This window comes from Cyanistes caeruleus, chromosome 1, assembly GCF_971803275.1.
Source record: "Cyanistes caeruleus chromosome 1, bCyaCae1.hap1.1, whole genome shotgun sequence".
Taxonomy (NCBI): Eukaryota; Metazoa; Chordata; class Aves; order Passeriformes; family Paridae; genus Cyanistes; species Cyanistes caeruleus.
The window spans coordinates 74,318,556-74,341,190 of NC_141701.1; positions in this window are offsets into that span (position 1 = coordinate 74,318,556).

The window sequence follows — 22,635 nt, forward strand, 5'->3', positions numbered from 1 at the left end:
GACTTGCAGATTAATCTTTTTTTTTTTTTTTTTTTCCAGAGAGAGAAAGAGAGAGTAATCCACATGTAAAGAGACTTTATAAACTATCAGAGACAGTGAAGAAAAGAATTAAACTTCAGAAGAGGTAGAGAATAAGGAGATGCTTTAATAAGCTGAAATATTTTTCTGTTAAAGCTATGCAGATGGACAATAGTGTTCTGAAAAAAACTCCTTTAATTCATGACAGAGCATGTTGGGAGGAATAGAGTAGTTCAAAGTGTGGATTTTGAGCAAAAAGTGAAGTGGTTATGATACAGTGAGGTGCTGGAACAGAGAGAGGGAAGTAATAGTTGAAGATTTGTGGCTTTGTAGAAGCAAAGAGAAAACTTCTGTTTCGCAGGAGGCTCACAGAGACGGATAAAGAGGACTTTTGCCTTTGAATAACTCCTCCTTAAAAATGACATCCCTAAACTCATTGACCCAAAGCACACTTCAGAGTGATGTGAAATGGGAGGAGACAACTGATGACAGATTTTCGGGCAGTTGGCATCAGAGTAATAGAAAGCTACGAAGAAAATTAATTTTCTTGTGAGAAACTCCATAGATTAGCAGAAAAAGACTTCTGTTTCTCTACAAAGACCGATGAGAAGACCCTAGCAGGAACAGAGACTCTTTTAAACACCCAAGTTTTTTTGTCTCTATGTTGTCATGTGAAAAAGAGAATTGTTGAGTAGTAAGAGAGAAGAGAGTTGTTCCAGAAGTTTTATTCTAGTTTCTTATTCTTGTAGTTTTTGTTAATAAACTTTCTTTATTCCTTTTGAGTTTTAAGCCTGTTTTGCTCTTGTTCTAATCCATATTTCACAGCAAGAAATAAGTAAGTTTTCTAGTAATTTTTTAGTTACTGCTTTAAAACCACAACATACGTTTAGTTGGTGCATTGGCCGGGAAAGGAAAATAGCAAATCTAAACCACTACAATGCCCCATCCCCAGGAACATCCAAGGCCAGGCTGGACAGGGTCTGGAGCAACCTGGTGTCCTGGGAGGCTGCTCTGGTTGGAACCAGGTGATCTTTAGGGCCCTTTCCAAGCCAAACCATTCAAGGATTTGATCATTCTACGATCCCCATCTGCCACTGGAGTGTGGCACTGTGACATCACGGCTGGCAGAGTGATGCAGGTGGAATATCCAGGACCTGGAAATGAGCACGGAGAGCACCTCACCAACAGTCGTCACTCTGTCTCCGCTCTGTGCGTCAGTGCTGAGCTGCTCCTGCTACCTGGACTTCTGCTGCCTGGACTTCTGCTTCCTGTCCTGAAGCACCAAGTCCAGCAGGATGTGCACTCCTGTCCATGCCAGCCTGACTGCCCAGGTAGGCTTCAGCCTTGTGGGGATGGTGTGGGACACAGGCACTGCGAGGTTTTTCTTTCTCTCGCAGGCAACCAGAGACCCTGTGGAGGACATGGAAGTGGATACGGTGATGGATTTGGAAGAAAGGATGGAGGTGGACACGGAAGAGTGCGTTGAGGACATGGAGATCGATGTCGAGGACAATGTCGAGGCCATGGAGGTTGATGTGGAGGACAGGGTTGAGGCCATGGATGTTGATGTGGAGGACACTGAAGACATGGAAATCGATATGGAGGACAACATTGAGGACATGGAGGTCGATGAGAAAGATGAAGAGGAGCCTATGATCCTGGGATGAAGATGGAGCCTCCACAGCAGGACAGGCAGATGCTCCCCATGTCCTGCCCAAGGCAGAATGGGTCCACCACCTGCACTATCCTGCACTCGCTTTGGACCACAGCAGCCCCTTCCCAGTGCCTGAAGCCCGGCTCCCCGCCCCAGCTGGGCTCAGGAGTCCCCCTCTGCTGCTCCCTTTCTTCCAAGACTGAACTTCCAGGACTTGCCTCACAGAGATGATGGCCATAGATATTTGCTTTACCCCTCTGTAGATATGTTTCACATGTTAGAGATTCTCTGTAAATACGTTCTGAAGATTGTTAGCCCCCAAGATCCATGTAAATATGTTCTGTAGATTGTTGTTGTTATAAGGATTTTTATAATGAAACATGTTTTGTAAATCCTAGGATCTGCTGATCCTAGGTAAATAAATGCTGTTTATTTTTAAAACCACACTTCTCTTTGCAATTTCTTTGGGCACAGGCAGTGTTTGCACAGTTGTGATTTCCACTTGCTCTGGGTCCCTGGGGCTGGGAGGTCCCTGTGCATCTGGGGGGGGTCCCACTGACCCAGCACTGGGCCCTGCTCGTGTTCCTGGGCTGGGGCAGGGCCGTGTCCCCAAAAGCAAAGCTGTCACCAGCAGACAGGGGGCTCTGACAGGGGCAGCCCCTGCAGCAATGCCACCAAAGCAGGCAGGGAACCTTCTGCAGCCACGGGACTCCTGGGTGTGAGGCCACAGGGAGGCAAAATCCCCATTCGTGTCCTGAAGGCCGTGACAGCCTCAGGAACTGTGGGATCTGGATCTGGGGTGCTGCAGGGGCTGCTGTTTAGGGCTTGGAGCCTCCAAAGGCTCTGGCCTCTGCTTCCCCCCTGCTTTGCGTTGCCCTGTGCCCAAATTGTTCAAGAGACGAAAGCCAAGCGAGGGGATCCTCACCCTGCCCGCGTTCCCGCTGCAGGCAGCAGCCACTGGCCCCTGTCCCCCCTCGGGTGACACTGGAGGGGCACTGGGTGGGGGCTTTGGGCCCAACAGGGCCCCGAGCTCAGCCCCTGCCCCCAAAGCATAGTTTCTCGCATTGGATAAAATACTTTCTGGTATTCTAAACTGTAATTTCTGTACCACTCAGAAAGAGCTGAGTGTTCATTACAATACAATGGTCCAAGAATGACTGAAGAGTGTCACTGCTTAGTTAATCAAAAAGGGCAAAATTTGTCACTTGCAAGATACTTTTCAGTCTTGGCCTTCTCAGGTGTTTTGGTATAACCACAGCTACCAACTAATCACCACACAGCTGTTCACTCGCCCCTTCACTCCTCCCTCCCCTCCCCTCTCCCAGTGGGATAGGGATGAGAATCAGAAAATGATCAAACCTGTGGGTTGAGATAAAAACAGTTTAACTGTTTTTTAATATTCTACATTGAAATAAAGAAAAATATAATACTACTACTACTACTACTACTACTAATAATAATAGTAGTAGTAACCACAACCATAACCATAACCATAACCATAACCATAACCACAGCAATAATACAAGTAACAATTATGATAACAAGGGAGATAACAGCATGAGCAAAGTGGTGCACAATAGCATAGTTTACCACTTGCTGACTGATGCCCAGCCTGCCCCTGAGAAGCTAAAGGCCTCTCCATGCCAACTTCCCTCAGTTCATATATTGAACATAATGTTCTATGGTGTGGCATGTCCTTTGGGCCACTTTGAGTCAGCTGTCCTGGCCATGCTCTCCTCCAGCTTTTTCTGCACCTGCTCACTGTCAGAGCAAGGGAAACTGAAAAGTCCCTGACTTAGGGCAAGCAATGCTCAGCAACAACTAAAACATCAGTGTGTTATCAACATTACTATCACCCTAGATCTAAAACCGAGAACTGTACCAGGTGCTAGGAAGAAAATCAACTTTGCCAGCTAAACCCAAAACAATGTTACTTTTGTTTTTCAAGCAGTGAAAAGTCAAAGATGTGTCTCTAAATGTGTTTTCATAAAATTTCAGTGCTAGGGGTTTTGACTTTAAACAGGTACAGTTTTAAAAGTTTTTTTTGCTTGGTTATATTCAGAGAAAATCAGATGAACACAATGAATTAAACCGGTTTTTAAGAAATAAGCGTAATATTTCCTAATGAACTGCTGAAAAATTATCTAACCAGAGTGCCAAAAAAATTTCTACTATTTACATCACTTCTCATTATTTACCGGGATTATAGATGTTATACTATATAAGCCATATTAAATGTAATCCCAACTCTGAAGAGCTTACAGTGTTTAAGCAAGCCACACTGCCAAAAGCAAATAATAAATGAATATAAATATATATATACATATCTAGCATAAAGGTCCACGTGTTCCTAGTGTGGGTTGTTTTGGGGTTTTTTTCCTACTTTGTTGTATATCGACCCTGAGGCTTCCGATATATAGTGTCTACATACTCTGAAAGACAATTTCTGTCTTCAACAATTCAACAACCAAAATATATTTTCTGCAGTTTCTCAGAATTCTTTAGCATGAGAGCAAACTACGACAGACTGTTTTGTATGGGACTAATCAATGTGTACGCTAACCTCCTTTTCATTTCATGTGGCCAAGTTGACAGCATTCTGTATATATAAGATGACATGCCTCATCAGCAAGTTTCTGCTCAGACAGAAGAGCATCTTTACTGCCCACTTCCTATTTGCTCACTGCCTTCTACTTTAGGAGTTTGACTTAGATATTATTAAACAGTAAAAAAAAAAAAATAAAATAAAATAAAAATGCTGGGGGAGCATGGGGCTTTGGGGACAGGGAATATCCAGGACCTGGAATTGAAGATGGGAAGAAGTTTACTGTGAGGGTGTTTGTCCCTGAGAAAGGCACCTGGGCAGAGAGGCTGTGGATGCCTGTGTTAGATTGGCATTTAAGAAAACAAAGAGAAACACCTAAAGAAGTTAAAACTGTGGAGGCTGATGGGAGTTTTTCTCCCGGTCAACAGCTGGCCATTTCTAAGAATTGGCAGCAGTTTTGACCATTGAAAAGTGAGATCAACCTGTGAACACCACCTTAAGACCTAAGCCTGGGAATTTCTTGGTCTCTTTCTTTCTTGGCTGAGAAAGGTAACAGAGCTCCAGCCAGCCTCCCGTTCCCCTGCCCAGGCCCTGCGGCCCTGGCAGGAGCTGGGCTGGGCCCAGCGGCTCCCGGCCGGGAGATGGGGCCTGCGGGGCCTGCCCCGGGCTCTGGCCGGGCCAGGCCGCTCCCTGGCTCGGCTGCAGTTTTTGCTGTGACTGAATTCACCAGAGACTGTCGAGTAAGGAAAGAAAAATGCTCTTGACCTGCGGCAGGCTGAGACAGTGAGCACGCTCTCCAGAGCAGCCATGAAGAATCTTCCACCGCAGACAGCTCCAGCTGCTGCTCAGGCAGAGTTCACAGAACCATCTACAAAGCCCGGGCAAGATTTTAACCCTTTCATTACCCAGATGAGACTTGCAGATTAATCTTTTTTTTTTTTTTTTTTTCCAGAGAGAGAAAGAGAGAGTAATCCACATGTAAAGAGACTTTATAAACTATCAGAGACAGTGAAGAAAAGAATTAAACTTCAGAAGAGGTAGAGAATAAGGAGATGCTTTAATAAGCTGAAATATTTTTCTGTTAAAGCTATGCAGATGGACAATAGTGTTCTGAAAAAAACTCCTTTAATTCATGACAGAGCATGTTGGGAGGAATAGAGTAGTTCAAAGTGTGGATTTTGAGCAAAAAGTGAAGTGGTTATGATACAGTGAGGTGCTGGAACAGAGAGAGGGAAGTAATAGTTGAAGATTTGTGGCTTTGTAGAAGCAAAGAGAAAACTTCTGTTTCGCAGGAGGCTCACAGAGACGGATAAAGAGGACTTTTGCCTTTGAATAACTCCTCCTTAAAAATGACATCCCTAAACTCATTGACCCAAAGCACACTTCAGAGTGATGTGAAATGGGAGGAGACAACTGATGACAGATTTTCGGGCAGTTGGCATCAGAGTAATAGAAAGCTACGAAGAAAATTAATTTTCTTGTGAGAAACTCCATAGATTAGCAGAAAAAGACTTCTGTTTCTCTACAAAGACCGATGAGAAGACCCTAGCAGGAACAGAGACTCTTTTAAACACCCAAGTTTTTTTGTCTCTATGTTGTCATGTGAAAAAGAGAATTGTTGAGTAGTAAGAGAGAAGAGAGTTGTTCCAGAAGTTTTATTCTAGTTTCTTATTCTTGTAGTTTTTGTTAATAAACTTTCTTTATTCCTTTTGAGTTTTAAGCCTGTTTTGCTCTTGTTCTAATCCATATTTCACAGCAAGAAATAAGTAAGTTTTCTAGTAATTTTTTAGTTACTGCTTTAAAACCACAACATACGTTTACTTGGTGCATTGGCCGGGAAAGGAAAATAGCAAATCTAAACCACTACAATGCCCCATCCCCAGGAACATCCAAGGCCAGGCTGGACAGGGTCTGGAGCAACCTGGTGTCCTGGGAGGCTGCTCTGGTTGGAACCAGGTGATCTTTAGGGCCCTTTCCAAGCCAAACCATTCAAGGATTTGATCATTCTACGATCCCCATCTGCCACTGGAGTGTGGCACTGTGACATCACGGCTGGCAGAGTGATGCAGGTGGAATATCCAGGACCTGGAAATGAGCACGGAGAGCACCTCACCAACAGTCGTCACTCTGTCTCCGCTCTGTGCGTCAGTGCTGAGCTGCTCCTGCTACCTGGACTTCTGCTGCCTGGACTTCTGCTTCCTGTCCTGAAGCACCAAGTCCAGCAGGATGTGCACTCCTGTCCATGCCAGCCTGACTGCCCAGGTAGGCTTCAGCCTTGTGGGGATGGTGTGGGACACAGGCACTGCGAGGTTTTTCTTTCTCTCGCAGGCAACCAGAGACCCTGTGGAGGACATGGAAGTGGATACGGTGATGGATTTGGAAGAAAGGATGGAGGTGGACACGGAAGAGTGCGTTGAGGACATGGAGATCGATGTGGAGGACAATGTCGAGGCCATGGAGGTTGATGTGGAGGACACTGAAGACATGGAAATCGATATGGAGGACAACATTGAGGACATGGAGGTCGATGAGAAAGATGAAGAGGAGCCCATGATCCTGGGATGAAGATGGAGCCTCCACAGCAGGACAGGCAGATGCTCCCCATGTCCTGCCCAAGGCAGAATGGGTCCACCACCTGCACTATCCTGCACTCGCTTTGGACCACAGCAGCCCCTTCCCAGTGCCTGAAGCCCGGCTCCCCGCCCCAGCTGGGCTCAGGAGTCCCCCTCTGCTGCTCCCTTTCTTCCAAGACTGAACTTCCAGGACTTGCCTCACAGAGATGATGGCCATAGATATTTGCTTTACCCCTCTGTAGATATGTTTCACATGTTAGAGATTCTCTGTAAATACGTTCTGAAGATTGTTAGCCCCCAAGATCCATGTAAATATGTTCTGTAGATTGTTGTTGTTATAAGGACTTTTATAATGAAACATGTTTTGTAAATCCTAGGATCTGCTGATCCTAGGTAAATAAATGCTGTTTATTTTTAAAACCACACTTCTCTTTGCAATTTCTTTGGGCACAGGCAGTGTTTGCACAGTTGTGATTTCCACTTGCTCTGGGTCCCTGGGGCTGGGAGGTCCCTGTGCATCTGGGGGGGGTCCCACTGACCCAGCACTGGGCCCTGCTCGTGTTCCTGGGCTGGGGCAGGGCCGTGTCCCCAAAAGCAAAGCTGTCACCAGCAGACAGGGGGCTCTGACAGGGGCAGCCCCTGCAGCAATGCCACCAAAGCAGGCAGGGAACCTTCTGCAGCCACGGGACTCCTGGGTGTGAGGCCACAGGGAGGCAAAATCCCCGTTCGTGTCCTGAAGGCCGTGACAGCCTCAGGAACTGTGGGATCTGGATCTGGGGTGCTGCAGGGGCTGCTGTTTAGGGCTTGGAGCCTCCAAAGGCTCTGGCCTCTGCTTCCCCCCTGCTTTGCGTTGCCCTGTGCCCAAATTGTTCAAGAGACGAAAGCCAAGCGAGGGGATCCTCACCCTGCCCGCGTTCCCGCTGCAGGCAGCAGCCACTGGCCCCTGTCCCCCCTCGGGTGACACTGGAGGGGCACTGGGTGGGGGCTTTGGGCCCAACAGGGCCCCGAGCTCAGCCCCTGCCCCCAAAGCATAGTTTCTCGCATTGGATAAAATACTTTCTGGTATTCTAAACTGTAATTTCTGTACCACTCAGAAAGAGCTGAGTGTTCATTACAATACAATGGTCCAAGAATGACTGAAGAGTGTCACTGCTTAGTTAATCAAAAAGGGCAAAATTTGTCACTTGCAAGATACTTTTCAGTCTTGGCCTTCTCAGGTGTTTTGGTATAACCACAGCTACCAACTAATCACCACACAGCTGTTCACTCGCCCCTTCACTCCTCCCTCCCCTCCCCTCTCCCAGTGGGATAGGGATGAGAATCAGAAAATGATCAAACCTGTGGGTTGAGATAAAAACAGTTTAACTGTTTTTTAATATTCTACATTGAAATAAAGAAAAATATAATACTACTACTACTACTACTACTACTAATAATAATAGTAGTAGTAACCACAACCATAACCATAACCATAACCATAACCATAACCACAGCAATAATACAAGTAACAATTTTGATAACAAGGGAGATAACAGCATGAGCAAAGTGGTGCACAATAGCATAGTTTACCACCTGCTGACTGATGCCCAGCCTGCCCCTGAGAAGCTAAAGGCCTCTCCTGGCCAACTTCCCTCAGTTCATATATTGAACATAATGTTCTATGGTGTGGCATGTCCTTTGGGCCACTTTGAGTCAGCTGTCCTGGCCATGCTCTCCTCCAGCTTTTTCTGCACCTGCTCACTGTCAGAGCAAGGGAAACTGAAAAGTCCCTGACTTAGGGCAAGCAATGCTCAGCAACAACTAAAACATCAGTGTGTTATCAACATTACTATCACCCTAGATCTAAAACCGAGAACTGTACCAGGTGCTAGGAAGAAAATCAACTTTGCCAGCTAAACCCAAAACAATGTTACTTTTGTTTTTCAAGCAGTGAAAAGTCAAAGATGTGTCTCTAAATGTGTTTTCATAAAATTTCAGTGCTAGGGGTTTTGACTTTAAACAGGTGCAGTTTTAAAAGTTTTTTTTGCTTGGTTATATTCAGAGAAGATCAGATGAACACACTGAATTAAACCGGTTTTTAAGAAATAAGCGTAATATTTCCTAATGAACTGCTGAAAAATTATCTAACCAGAGTGCCAAAAAAATTTCTACTATTTACATCACTTCTCATTATTTACCGGGATTATAGATGTTATACTATATAAGCCATATTAAATGTAATCCCAACTCTGAAGAGCTTACAGTGTTTAAGCAAGCCTTCTCATTATTTACCGGGATTATAGATGTTATACTATATAAGCCATATTAAATGTAATCCCAACTCTGAAGAGCTTACAGTGTTTAAGCAAGCCACACTGCCAAAAGCAAATAATAAATGAATATAAATATATATATACATATCTAGCATAAAGGTCCACGTGTTCCTAGTGTGGGTTGTTTTGGGGTTTTTTTCCTACTTTGTTGTATATCGACCCTGAGGCTTCCGATATATAGTGTCTACATACTCTGAAAGACAATTTCTGTCTTCAACAATTCAACAACCAAAATATATTTTCTGCAGTTTCTCAGAATTCTTTAGCATGAGAGCAAACTACGACAGACTGTTTTGTATGGGACTAATCAATGTGTACGCTAACCTCCTTTTCATTTCATGTGGCCAAGTTGACAGCATTCTGTATATATAAGATGACATGCCTCATCAGCAAGTTTCTGCTCAGACAGAAGAGCATCTTTACTGCCCACTTCCTATTTGCTCACTGCCTTCTACTTTAGGAGTTTGACTTAGATATTATTAAACAGTAAAAAAAAAAAAAATAAAATAAAATAAAAATGCTGGGGGAGCATGGGGCTTTGGGGACAGGGAATATCCAGGACCTGGAATTGAAGATGGGAAGAAGTTTACTGTGAGGGTGTTTGTCCCTGAGAAAGGCACCTGGGCAGAGAGGCTGTGGATGCCTGTGTTAGATTGGCATTTAAGAAAACAAAGAGAAACACCTAAAGAAGTTAAAACTGTGGAGGCTGATGGGAGTTTTTCTCTCGGTCAACAGCTGGCCATTTCTAAGAATTGGCAGCAGTTTTGACCATTGAAAAGTGAGATCAACCTGTGAACACCACCTTAAGACCTAAGCCTGGGAATTTCTTGGTCTCTTTCTTTCTTGGCTGAGAAAGGTAACAGAGCTCCAGCCAGCCTCCCGTTCCCCTGCCCAGGCCCTGCGGCCCTGGCAGGAGCTGGGCTGGGCCCAGCGGCTCCCGGCCGGGAGATGGGGCCTGCGGGGCTTGCCCCGGGCTCTGGCCGGGCCAGGCCGCTCCCTGGCTCGGCTGCAGTTTTTGCTGTGACTGAATTCACCAGAGACTGTCGAGTAAGGAAAGAAAAATGCTCTTGACCTGCGGCAGGCTGAGACAGTGAGCACGCTCTCCAGAGCAGCCATGAAGAATCTTCCACCGCAGACAGCTCCAGCTGCTGCTCAGGCAGAGTTCACAGAACCATCTACAAAGCCCGGGCAAGATTTTAACCCTTTCATTACCCAGATGAGACTTGCAGATTAATCTTTTTTTTTTTTTTCCAGAGAGAGAAAGAGAGAGTAATCAACATGTAAAGAGACTTTATAAACTATCAGAGACAGTGAAGAAAAGAATTAAACTTCAGAAGAGGTAGAGAATAAGGAGATGCTTTAATAAGCTGAAATATTTTTCTGTTAAAGCTATGCAGATGGACAATAGTGTTCTGAAAAAAACTCCTTTAATTCATGACAGAGCATGTTGGGAGGAATAGAGTAGTTCAAAGTGTGGATTTTGAGCAAAAAGTGAAGTGGTTATGATACAGTGAGGTGCTGGAACAGAGAGAGGGAAGTAATAGTTGAAGATTTGTGGCTTTGTAGAAGCAAAGAGAAAACTTCTGTTTCGCAGGAGGCTCACAGAGACGGATAAAGAGGACTTTTGCCTTTGAATAACTCCTCCTTAAAAATGACATCCCTAAACTCATTGACCCAAAGCACACTTCAGAGTGATGTGAAATGGGAGGAGACAACTGATGACAGATTTTCGGGCAGTTGGCATCAGAGTAATAGAAAGCTACGAAGAAAATTAATTTTCTTGTGAGAAACTCCATAGATTAGCAGAAAAAGACTTCTGTTTCTCTACAAAGACCGATGAGAAGACCCTAGCAGGAACAGAGACTCTTTTAAACACCCAAGTTTTTTTGTCACTATGTTGTCATGTGAAAAAGAGAATTGTTGAGTAGTAAGAGAGAAGAGAGTTGTTCCAGAAGTTTTATTCTAGTTTCTTATTCTTGTAGTTTTTGTTAATAAACTTTCTTTATTCCTTTTGAGTTTTAAGCCTGTTTTGCTCTTGTTCTAATCCATATTTCACAGCAAGAAATAAGTAAGTTTTCTAGTAATTTTTTAGTTACTGCTTTAAAACCACAACATACGTTTACTTGGTGCATTGGCCGGGAAAGGAAAATAGCAAATCTAAACCACTACAATGCCCCATCCCCAGGAACATCCAAGGCCAGGCTGGACAGGGTCTGGAGCAACCTGGTGTCCTGGGAGGCTGCTCTGGTTGGAACCAGGTGATCTTTAGGGCCCTTTCCAAGCCAAACCATTCAAGGATTTGATCATTCTACGATCCCCATCTGCCACTGGAGTGTGGCACTGTGACATCACGGCTGGCAGAGTGATGCAGGTGGAATATCCAGGACCTGGAAATGAGCACGGAGAGCACCTCACCAACAGTCGTCACTCTGTCTCCGCTCTGTGCGTCAGTGCTGAGCTGCTCCTGCTACCTGGACTTCTGCTGCCTGGACTTCTGCTTCCTGTCCTGAAGCACCAAGTCCAGCAGGATGTGCACTCCTGTCCATGCCAGCCTGACTGCCCAGGTAGGCTTCAGCCTTGTGGGGATGGTGTGGGACACAGGCACTGCGAGGTTTTTCTTTCTCTCGCAGGCAACCAGAGACCCTGTGGAGGACATGGAAGTGGATACGGTGATGGATTTGGAAGAAAGGATGGAGGTGGACACGGAAGAGTGCGTTGAGGACATGGAGATCGATGTGGAGGACAATGTCGAGGCCATGGAGGTTGATGTGGAGGACAGGGTTGAGGCCATGGATGTTGATGTGGAGGACACTGAAGACATGGAAATCGATATGGAGGACAACATTGAGGACATGGAGGTCGATGAGAAAGATGAAGAGGAGCCCATGATCCTGGGATGAAGATGGAGCCTCCACAGCAGGACAGGCAGATGCTCCCCATGTCCTGCCCAAGGCAGAATGGGTCCACCACCTGCACTATCCTGCACTCGCTTTGGACCACAGCAGCCCCTTCCCAGTGCCTGAAGCCCGGCTCCCCGCCCCAGCTGGGCTCAGGAGTCCCCCTCTGCTGCTCCCTTTCTTCCAAGACTGAACTTCCAGGACTTGCCTCACAGAGATGATGGCCATAGATATTTGCTTTACCCCTCTGTAGATATGTTTCACATGTTAGAGATTCTCTGTAAATACGTTCTGAAGATTGTTAGCCCCCAAGATCCATGTAAATATGTTCTGTAGATTGTTGTTGTTATAAGGACTTTTATAATGAAACATGTTTTGTAAATCCTAGGATCTGCTGATCCTAGGTAAATAAATGCTGTTTATTTTTAAAACCACACTTCTCTTTGCAATTTCTTTGGGCACAGGCAGTGTTTGCACAGTTGTGATTTCCACTTGCTCTGGGTCCCTGGGGCTGGGAGGTCCCTGTGCATCTGGGGGGGGTCCCACTGACCCAGCACTGGGCCCTGCTCGTGTTCCTGGGCTGGGGCAGGGCCGTGTCCCCAAAAGCAAAGCTGTCACCAGCAGACAGGGGGCTCTGACAGGGGCAGCCCCTGCAGCAATGCCACCAAAGCAGGCAGGGAACCTTCTGCAGCCACGGGACTCCTGGGTGTGAGGCCACAGGGAGGCAAAATCCCCATTCGTGTCCTGAAGGCCGTGACAGCCTCAGGAACTGTGGGATCTGGATCTGGGGTGCTGCAGGGGCTGCTGTTTAGGGCTTGGAGCCTCCAAAGGCTCTGGCCTCTGCTTCCCCCCTGCTTTGCGTTGCCCTGTGCCCAAATTGTTCAAGAGACGAAAGCCAAGCGAGGGGATCCTCACCCTGCCCGCGTTCCCGCTGCAGGCAGCAGCCACTGGCCCCTGTCCCCCCTCGGGTGACACTGGAGGGGCACTGGGTGGGGGCTTTGGGCCCAACAGGGCCCCGAGCTCAGCCCCTGCCCCCAAAGCATAGTTTCTCGCATTGGATAAAATACTTTCTGGTATTCTAAACTGTAATTTCTGTACCACTCAGAAAGAGCTGAGTGTTCATTACAATACAATGGTCCAAGAATGACTGAAGAGTGTCACTGCTTAGTTAATCAAAAAGGGCAAAATTTGTCACTTGCAAGATACTTTTCAGTCTTGGCCTTCTCAGGTGTTTTGGTATAACCACAGCTACCAACTAATCACCACACAGCTGTTCACTCGCCTCTTCACTCCTCCCTCCCCTCCCCTCTCCCAGTGGGATAGGGATGAGAATCAGAAAATGATCAAACCTGTGGGTTGAGATAAAAACAGTTTAACTGTTTTTTAATATTCTACATTGAAATAAAGAAAAATATAATACTACTACTACTACTACTACTACTACTAATAATAGTAGTAGTAACCACAACCATAACCATAACCATAACCATAACCACAGCAATAATACAAGTAACAATTATGATAACAAGGGAGATAACAGCATGAGCAAAGTGGTGCACAATAGCATAGTTTACCACTTGCTGACTGATGCCCAGCCTGCCCCTGAGAAGCTAAAGGCCTCTCCATGCCAACTTCCCTCAGTTCATATATTGAACATAATGTTCTATGGTGTGGCATGTCCTTTGGGCCACTTTGAGTCAGCTGTCCTGGCCATGCTCTCCTCCAGCTTTTTCTGCACCTGCTCACTGTCAGAGCAAGGGAAACTGAAAAGTCCCTGACTTAGGGCAAGCAATGCTCAGCAACAACTAAAACATCAGTGTGTTATCAACATTACTATCACCCTAGATCTAAAACCGAGAACTGTACCAGGTGCTAGGAAGAAAATCAACTTTGCCAGCTAAACCCAAAACAATGTTACTTTTGTTTTTCAAGCAGTGAAAAGTCAAAGATGTGTCTCTAAATGTGTTTTCATAAAATTTCAGTGCTAGGGGTTTTGACTTTAAACAGGTACAGTTTTAAAAGTTTTTTTTGCTTGGTTATATTCAGAGAAAATCAGATGAACACAATGAATTAAACCGGTTTTTAAGAAATAAGCGTAATATTTCCTAATGAACTGCTGAAAAATTATCTAACCAGAGTGCCAAAAAAATTTCTACTATTTACATCACTTCTCATTATTTACCGGGATTATAGATGTTATACTATATAAGCCATATTAAATGTAATCCCAACTCTGAAGAGCTTACAGTGTTTAAGCAAGCCACACTGCCAAAAGCAAATAATAAATGAATATAAATATATATATACATATCTAGCATAAAGGTCCACGTGTTCCTAGTGTGGGTTGTTTTGGGGTTTTTTTCCTACTTTGTTGTATATCGACCCTGAGGCTTCCGATATATAGTGTCTACATACTCTGAAAGACAATTTCTGTCTTCAACAATTCAACAACCAAAATATATTTTCTGCAGTTTCTCAGAATTCTTTAGCATGAGAGCAAACTACGACAGACTGTTTTGTATGGGACTAATCAATGTGTACGCTAACCTCCTTTTCATTTCATGTGGCCAAGTTGACAGCATTCTGTATATATAAGATGACATGCCTCATCAGCAAGTTTCTGCTCAGACAGAAGAGCATCTTTACTGCCCACTTCCTATTTGCTCACTGCCTTCTACTTTAGGAGTTTGACTTAGATATTATTAAACAGTAAAAAAAAAAAAATAAAATAAAATAAAAATGCTGGGGGAGCATGGGGCTTTGGGGACAGGGAATATCCAGGACCTGGAATTGAAGATGGGAAGAAGTTTACTGTGAGGGTGTTTGTCCCTGAGAAAGGCACCTGGGCAGAGAGGCTGTGGATGCCTGTGTTAGATTGGCATTTAAGAAAACAAAGAGAAACACCTAAAGAAGTTAAAACTGTGGAGGCTGATGGGAGTTTTTCTCCCGGTCAACAGCTGGCCATTTCTAAGAATTGGCAGCAGTTTTGACCATTGAAAAGTGAGATCAACCTGTGAACACCACCTTAAGACCTAAGCCTGGGAATTTCTTGGTCTCTTTCTTTCTTGGCTGAGAAAGGTAACAGAGCTCCAGCCAGCCTCCCGTTCCCCTGCCCAGGCCCTGCGGCCCTGGCAGGAGCTGGGCTGGGCCCAGCGGCTCCCGGCCGGGAGATGGGGCCTGCGGGGCCTGCCCCGGGCTCTGGCCGGGCCAGGCCGCTCCCTGGCTCGGCTGCAGTTTTTGCTGTGACTGAATTCACCAGAGACTGTCGAGTAAGGAAAGAAAAATGCTCTTGACCTGCGGCAGGCTGAGACAGTGAGCACGCTCTCCAGAGCAGCCATGAAGAATCTTCCACCGCAGACAGCTCCAGCTGCTGCTCAGGCAGAGTTCACAGAACCATCTACAAAGCCCGGGCAAGATTTTAACCCTTTCATTACCCAGATGAGACTTGCAGATTAATCTTTTTTTTTTTTTTTTTTTCCAGAGAGAGAAAGAGAGAGTAATCCACATGTAAAGAGACTTTATAAACTATCAGAGACAGTGAAGAAAAGAATTAAACTTCAGAAGAGGTAGAGAATAAGGAGATGCTTTAATAAGCTGAAATATTTTTCTGTTAAAGCTATGCAGATGGACAATAGTGTTCTGAAAAAAACTCCTTTAATTCATGACAGAGCATGTTGGGAGGAATAGAGTAGTTCAAAGTGTGGATTTTGAGCAAAAAGTGAAGTGGTTATGATACAGTGAGGTGCTGGAACAGAGAGAGGGAAGTAATAGTTGAAGATTTGTGGCTTTGTAGAAGCAAAGAGAAAACTTCTGTTTCGCAGGAGGCTCACAGAGACGGATAAAGAGGACTTTTGCCTTTGAATAACTCCTCCTTAAAAATGACATCCCTAAACTCATTGACCCAAAGCACACTTCAGAGTGATGTGAAATGGGAGGAGACAACTGATGACAGATTTTCGGGCAGTTGGCATCAGAGTAATAGAAAGCTACGAAGAAAATTAATTTTCTTGTGAGAAACTCCATAGATTAGCAGAAAAAGACTTCTGTTTCTCTACAAAGACCGATGAGAAGACCCTAGCAGGAACAGAGACTCTTTTAAACACCCAAGTTTTTTTGTCTCTATGTTGTCATGTGAAAAAGAGAATTGTTGAGTAGTAAGAGAGAAGAGAGTTGTTCCAGAAGTTTTATTCTAGTTTCTTATTCTTGTAGTTTTTGTTAATAAACTTTCTTTATTCCTTTTGAGTTTTAAGCCTGTTTTGCTCTTGTTCTAATCCATATTTCACAGCAAGAAATAAGTAAGTTTTCTAGTAATTTTTTAGTTACTGCTTTAAAACCACAACATACGTTTACTTGGTGCATTGGCCGGGAAAGGAAAATAGCAAATCTAAACCACTACAATGCCCCATCCCCAGGAACATCCAAGGCCAGGCTGGACAGGGTCTGGAGCAACCTGGTGTCCTGGGAGGCTGCTCTGGTTGGAACCAGGTGATCTTTAGGGCCCTTTCCAAGCCAAACCATTCAAGGATTTGATCATTCTACGATCCCCATCTGCCACTGGAGTGTGGCACTGTGACATCACGGCTGGCAGAGTGATGCAGGTGGAATATCCAGGACCTGGAAATGAGCACGGAGAGCACCTCACCAACAGTCGTCACTCTGTCTCCGCTCTGTGCGTCAGTGCTGAGCTGCTCCTGCTACCTGGACTTCTGCTGCCTGGACTTCTGCTTCCTGTCCTGAAGCACCAAGTCCAGCAGGATGTGCACTCCTGTCCATGCCAGCCTGACTGCCCAGGTAGGCTTCAGCCTTGTGGGGATGGTGTGGGACACAGGCACTGCGAGGTTTTTCTTTCTCTCGCAGGCAACCAGAGACCCTGTGGAGGACATGGAAGTGGATACGGTGATGGATTTGGAAGAAAGGATGGAGGTGGACACGGAAGAGTGCGTTGAGGACATGGAGATCGATGTGGAGGACAATGTCGAGGCCATGGAGGTTGATGTGGAGGACAGGGTTGAGGCCATGGATGTTGATGTGGAGGACACTGAAGACATGGAAATCGATATGGAGGACAACATTGAGGACATGGAGGTCGATGAGAAAGATGAAGAGGAGCCCATGATCCTGGGATGAAGATGGAGCCTCCACAGCAGGACAGGCAGATGCTCCCCATGTCCTGCCCAAGGCAGAATGGGTCCACCACCTGCACTATCCTGCACTCGCTTTGGACCACAGCAGCCCCTTCCCAGTGCCTGAAGCCCGGCTCCCCGCCCCAGCTGGGCTCAGGAGTCCCCCTCTGCTGCTCCCTTTCTTCCAAGACTGAACTTCCAGGACTTGCCTCACAGAGATGATGGCCATAGATATTTGCTTTACCCCTCTGTAGATATGTTTCACATGTTAGAGATTCTCTGTAAATACGTTCTGAAGATTGTTAGCCCCCAAGATCCATGTAAATATGTTCTGTAGATTGTTGTTGTTATAAGGATTTTTATAATGAAACATGTTTTGTAAATCCTAGGATCTGCTGATCCTAGGTAAATAAATGCTGTTTATTTTTAAAACCACACTTCTCTTTGCAATTTCTTTGGGCACAGGCAGTGTTTGCACAGTTGTGATTTCCACTTGCTCTGGGTCCCTGGGGCTGGGAGGTCCCTGTGCATCTGGGGGGGGGTCCCACTGACCCAGCACTGGGCCCTGCTCGTGTTCCTGGGCTGGGGCAGGGCCGTGTCCCCAAAAGCAAAGCTGTCACCAGCAGACAGGGGGCTCTGACAGGGGCAGCCCCTGCAGCAATGCCACCAAAGCAGGCAGGGAACCTTCTGCAGCCACGGGACTCCTGGGTGTGAGGCCACAGGGAGGCAAAATCCCCGTTCGTGTCCTGAAGGCCGTGACAGCCTCAGGAACTGTGGGATCTGGATCTGGGGTGCTGCAGGGGCTGCTGTTTAGGGCTTGGAGCCTCCAAAGGCTCTGGCCTCTGCTTCCCCCCTGCTTTGCGTTGCCCTGTGCCCAAATTGTTCAAGAGACGAAAGCCAAGCGAGGGGATCCTCACCCTGCCCGCGTTCCCGCTGCAGGCAGCAGCCACTGGCCCCTGTCCCCCCTCGGGTGACACTGGAGGGGCACTGGGTGGGGGCTTTGGGCCCAACAGGGCCCCGAGCTCAGCCCCTGCCCCCAAAGCATAGTTTCTCGCATTGGATAAAATACTTTCTGGTATTCTAAACTGTAATTTCTGTACCACTCAGAAAGAGCTGAGTGTTCATTACAATACAATGGTCCAAGAATGACTGAAGAGTGTCACTGCTTAGTTAATCAAAAAGGGCAAAATTTGTCACTTGCAAGATACTTTTCAGTCTTGGCCTTCTCAGGTGTTTTGGTATAACCACAGCTACCAACTAATCACCACACAGCTGTTCACTCGCCCCTTCACTCCTCCCTCCCCTCCCCTCTCCCAGTGGGATAGGGATGAGAATCAGAAAATGATCAAACCTGTGGGTTGAGATAAAAACAGTTTAACTGTTTTTTAATATTCTACATTGAAATAAAGAAAAATATAATACTACTACTACTACTACTACTACTACTAATAATAGTAGTAGTAACCACAACCATAACCATAACCATAACCATAACCACAGCAATAATACAAGTAACAATTATGATAACAAGGGAGATAACAGCATGAGCAAAGTGGTGCACAATAGCATAGTTTACCACTTGCTGACTGATGCCCAGCCTGCCCCTGAGAAGCTAAAGGCCTCTCCATGCCAACTTCCCTCAGTTCATATATTGAACATAATGTTCTATGGTGTGGCATGTCCTTTGGGCCACTTTGAGTCAGCTGTCCTGGCCATGCTCTCCTCCAGCTTTTTCTGCACCTGCTCACTGTCAGAGCAAGGGAAACTGAAAAGTCCCTGACTTAGGGCAAGCAATGCTCAGCAACAACTAAAACATCAGTGTGTTATCAACATTACTATCACCCTAGATCTAAAACCGAGAACTGTACCAGGTGCTAGGAAGAAAATCAACTTTGCCAGCTAAACCCAAAACAATGTTACTTTTGTTTTTCAAGCAGTGAAAAGTCAAAGATGTGTCTCTAAATGTGTTTTCATAAAATTTCAGTGCTAGGGGTTTTGACTTTAAACAGGTACAGTTTTAAAAGTTTTTTTTGCTTGGTTATATTCAGAGAAAATCAGATGAACACAATGAATTAAACCGGTTTTTAAGAAATAAGCGTAATATTTCCTAATGAACTGCTGAAAAATTATCTAACCAGAGTGCCAAAAAAATTTCTACTATTTACATCACTTCTCATTATTTACCGGGATTATAGATGTTATACTATATAAGCCATATTAAATGTAATCCCAACTCTGAAGAGCTTACAGTGTTTAAGCAAGCCACACTGCCAAAAGCAAATAATAAATGAATATAAATATATATATACATATCTAGCATAAAGGTCCACGTGTTCCTAGTGTGGGTTGTTTTGGGGTTTTTTTCCTACTTTGTTGTATATCGACCCTGAGGCTTCCGATATATAGTGTCTACATACTCTGAAAGACAATTTCTGTCTTCAACAATTCAACAACCAAAATATATTTTCTGCAGTTTCTCAGAATTCTTTAGCATGAGAGCAAACTACGACAGACTGTTTTGTATGGGACTAATCAATGTGTACGCTAACCTCCTTTTCATTTCATGTGGCCAAGTTGACAGCATTCTGTATATATAAGATGACATGCCTCATCAGCAAGTTTCTGCTCAGACAGAAGAGCATCTTTACTGCCCACTTCCTATTTGCTCACTGCCTTCTACTTTAGGAGTTTGACTTAGATATTATTAAACAGTAAAAAAAAAAAAAATAAAATAAAATAAAAATGCTGGGGGAGCATGGGGCTTTGGGGACAGGGAATATCCAGGACCTGGAATTGAAGATGGGAAGAAGTTTACTGTGAGGGTGTTTGTCCCTGAGAAAGGCACCTGGGCAGAGAGGCTGTGGATGCCTGTGTTAGATTGGCATTTAAGAAAACAAAGAGAAACACCTAAAGAAGTTAAAACTGTGGAGGCTGATGGGAGTTTTTCTCTCGGTCAACAGCTGGCCATTTCTAAGAATTGGCAGCAGTTTTGACCATTGAAAAGTGAGATCAACCTGTGAACACCACCTTAAGACCTAAGCCTGGGAATTTCTTGGTCTCTTTCTTTCTTGGCTGAGAAAGGTAACAGAGCTCCAGCCAGCCTCCCGTTCCCCTGCCCAGGCCCTGCGGCCCTGGCAGGAGCTGGGCTGGGCCCAGCGGCTCCCGGCCGGGAGATGGGGCCTGCGGGGCTTGCCCCGGGCTCTGGCCGGGCCAGGCCGCTCCCTGGCTCAGCTGCAGTTTTTGCTGTGACTGAATTCACCAGAGACTGTCGAGTAAGGAAAGAAAAATGCTCTTGACCTGCGGCAGGCTGAGACAGTGAGCACGCTCTCCAGAGCAGCCATGAAGAATCTTCCACCGCAGACAGCTCCAGCTGCTGCTCAGGCAGAGTTCACAGAACCATCTACAAAGCCCGGGCAAGATTTTAACCCTTTCATTACCCAGATGAGACTTGCAGATTAATCTTTTTTTTTTTTTTCCAGAGAGAGAAAGAGAGAGTAATCAACATGTAAAGAGACTTTATAAACTATCAGAGACAGTGAAGAAAAGAATTAAACTTCAGAAGAGGTAGAGAATAAGGAGATGCTTTAATAAGCTGAAATATTTTTCTGTTAAAGCTATGCAGATGGACAATAGTGTTCTGAAAAAAACTCCTTTAATTCATGACAGAGCATGTTGGGAGGAATAGAGTAGTTCAAAGTGTGGATTTTGAGCAAAAAGTGAAGTGGTTATGATACAGTGAGGTGCTGGAACAGAGAGAGGGAAGTAATAGTTGAAGATTTGTGGCTTTGTAGAAGCAAAGAGAAAACTTCTGTTTCGCAGGAGGCTCACAGAGACGGATAAAGAGGACTTTTGCCTTTGAATAACTCCTCCTTAAAAATGACATCCCTAAACTCATTGACCCAAAGCACACTTCAGAGTGATGTGAAATGGGAGGAGACAACTGATGACAGATTTTCGGGCAGTTGGCATCAGAGTAATAGAAAGCTACGAAGAAAATTAATTTTCTTGTGAGAAACTCCATAGATTAGCAGAAAAAGACTTCTGTTTCTCTACAAAGACCGATGAGAAGACCCTAGCAGGAACAGAGACTCTTTTAAACACCCAAGTTTTTTTGTCACTATGTTGTCATGTGAAAAAGAGAATTGTTGAGTAGTAAGAGAGAAGAGAGTTGTTCCAGAAGTTTTATTCTAGTTTCTTATTCTTGTAGTTTTTGTTAATAAACTTTCTTTATTCCTTTTGAGTTTTAAGCCTGTTTTGCTCTTGTTCTAATCCATATTTCACAGCAAGAAATAAGTAAGTTTTCTAGTAATTTTTTAGTTACTGCTTTAAAACCACAACATACGTTTACTTGGTGCATTGGCCGGGAAAGGAAAATAGCAAATCTAAACCACTACAATGCCCCATCCCCAGGAACATCCAAGGCCAGGCTGGACAGGGTCTGGAGCAACCTGGTGTCCTGGGAGGCTGCTCTGGTTGGAACCAGGTGATCTTTAGGGCCCTTTCCAAGCCAAACCATTCAAGGATTTGATCATTCTACGATCCCCATCTGCCACTGGAGTGTGGCACTGTGACATCACGGCTGGCAGAGTGATGCAGGTGGAATATCCAGGACCTGGAAATGAGCACGGAGAGCACCTCACCAACAGTCGTCACTCTGTCTCCGCTCTGTGCGTCAGTGCTGAGCTGCTCCTGCTACCTGGACTTCTGCTGCCTGGACTTCTGCTTCCTGTCCTGAAGCACCAAGTCCAGCAGGATGTGCACTCCTGTCCATGCCAGCCTGACTGCCCAGGTAGGCTTCAGCCTTGTGGGGATGGTGTGGGACACAGGCACTGCGAGGTTTTTCTTTCTCTCGCAGGCAACCAGAGACCCTGTGGAGGACATGGAAGTGGATACGGTGATGGATTTGGAAGAAAGGATGGAGGTGGACACGGAAGAGTGCGTTGAGGACATGGAGATCGATGTGGAGGACAATGTCGAGGCCATGGAGGTTGATGTGGAGGACAGGGTTGAGGCCATGGATGTTGATGTGGAGGACACTGAAGACATGGAAATCGATATGGAGGACAACATTGAGGACATGGAGGTCGATGAGAAAGATGAAGAGGAGCCCATGATCCTGGGATGAAGATGGAGCCTCCACAGCAGGACAGGCAGATGCTCCCCATGTCCTGCCCAAGGCAGAATGGGTCCACCACCTGCACTATCCTGCACTCGCTTTGGACCACAGCAGCCCCTTCCCAGTGCCTGAAGCCCGGCTCCCCGCCCCAGCTGGGCTCAGGAGTCCCCCTCTGCTGCTCCCTTTCTTCCAAGACTGAACTTCCAGGACTTGCCTCACAGAGATGATGGCCATAGATATTTGCTTTACCCCTCTGTAGATATGTTTCACATGTTAGAGATTCTCTGTAAATACGTTCTGAAGATTGTTAGCCCCCAAGATCCATGTAAATATGTTCTGTAGATTGTTGTTGTTATAAGGATTTTTATAATGAAACATGTTTTGTAAATCCTAGGAT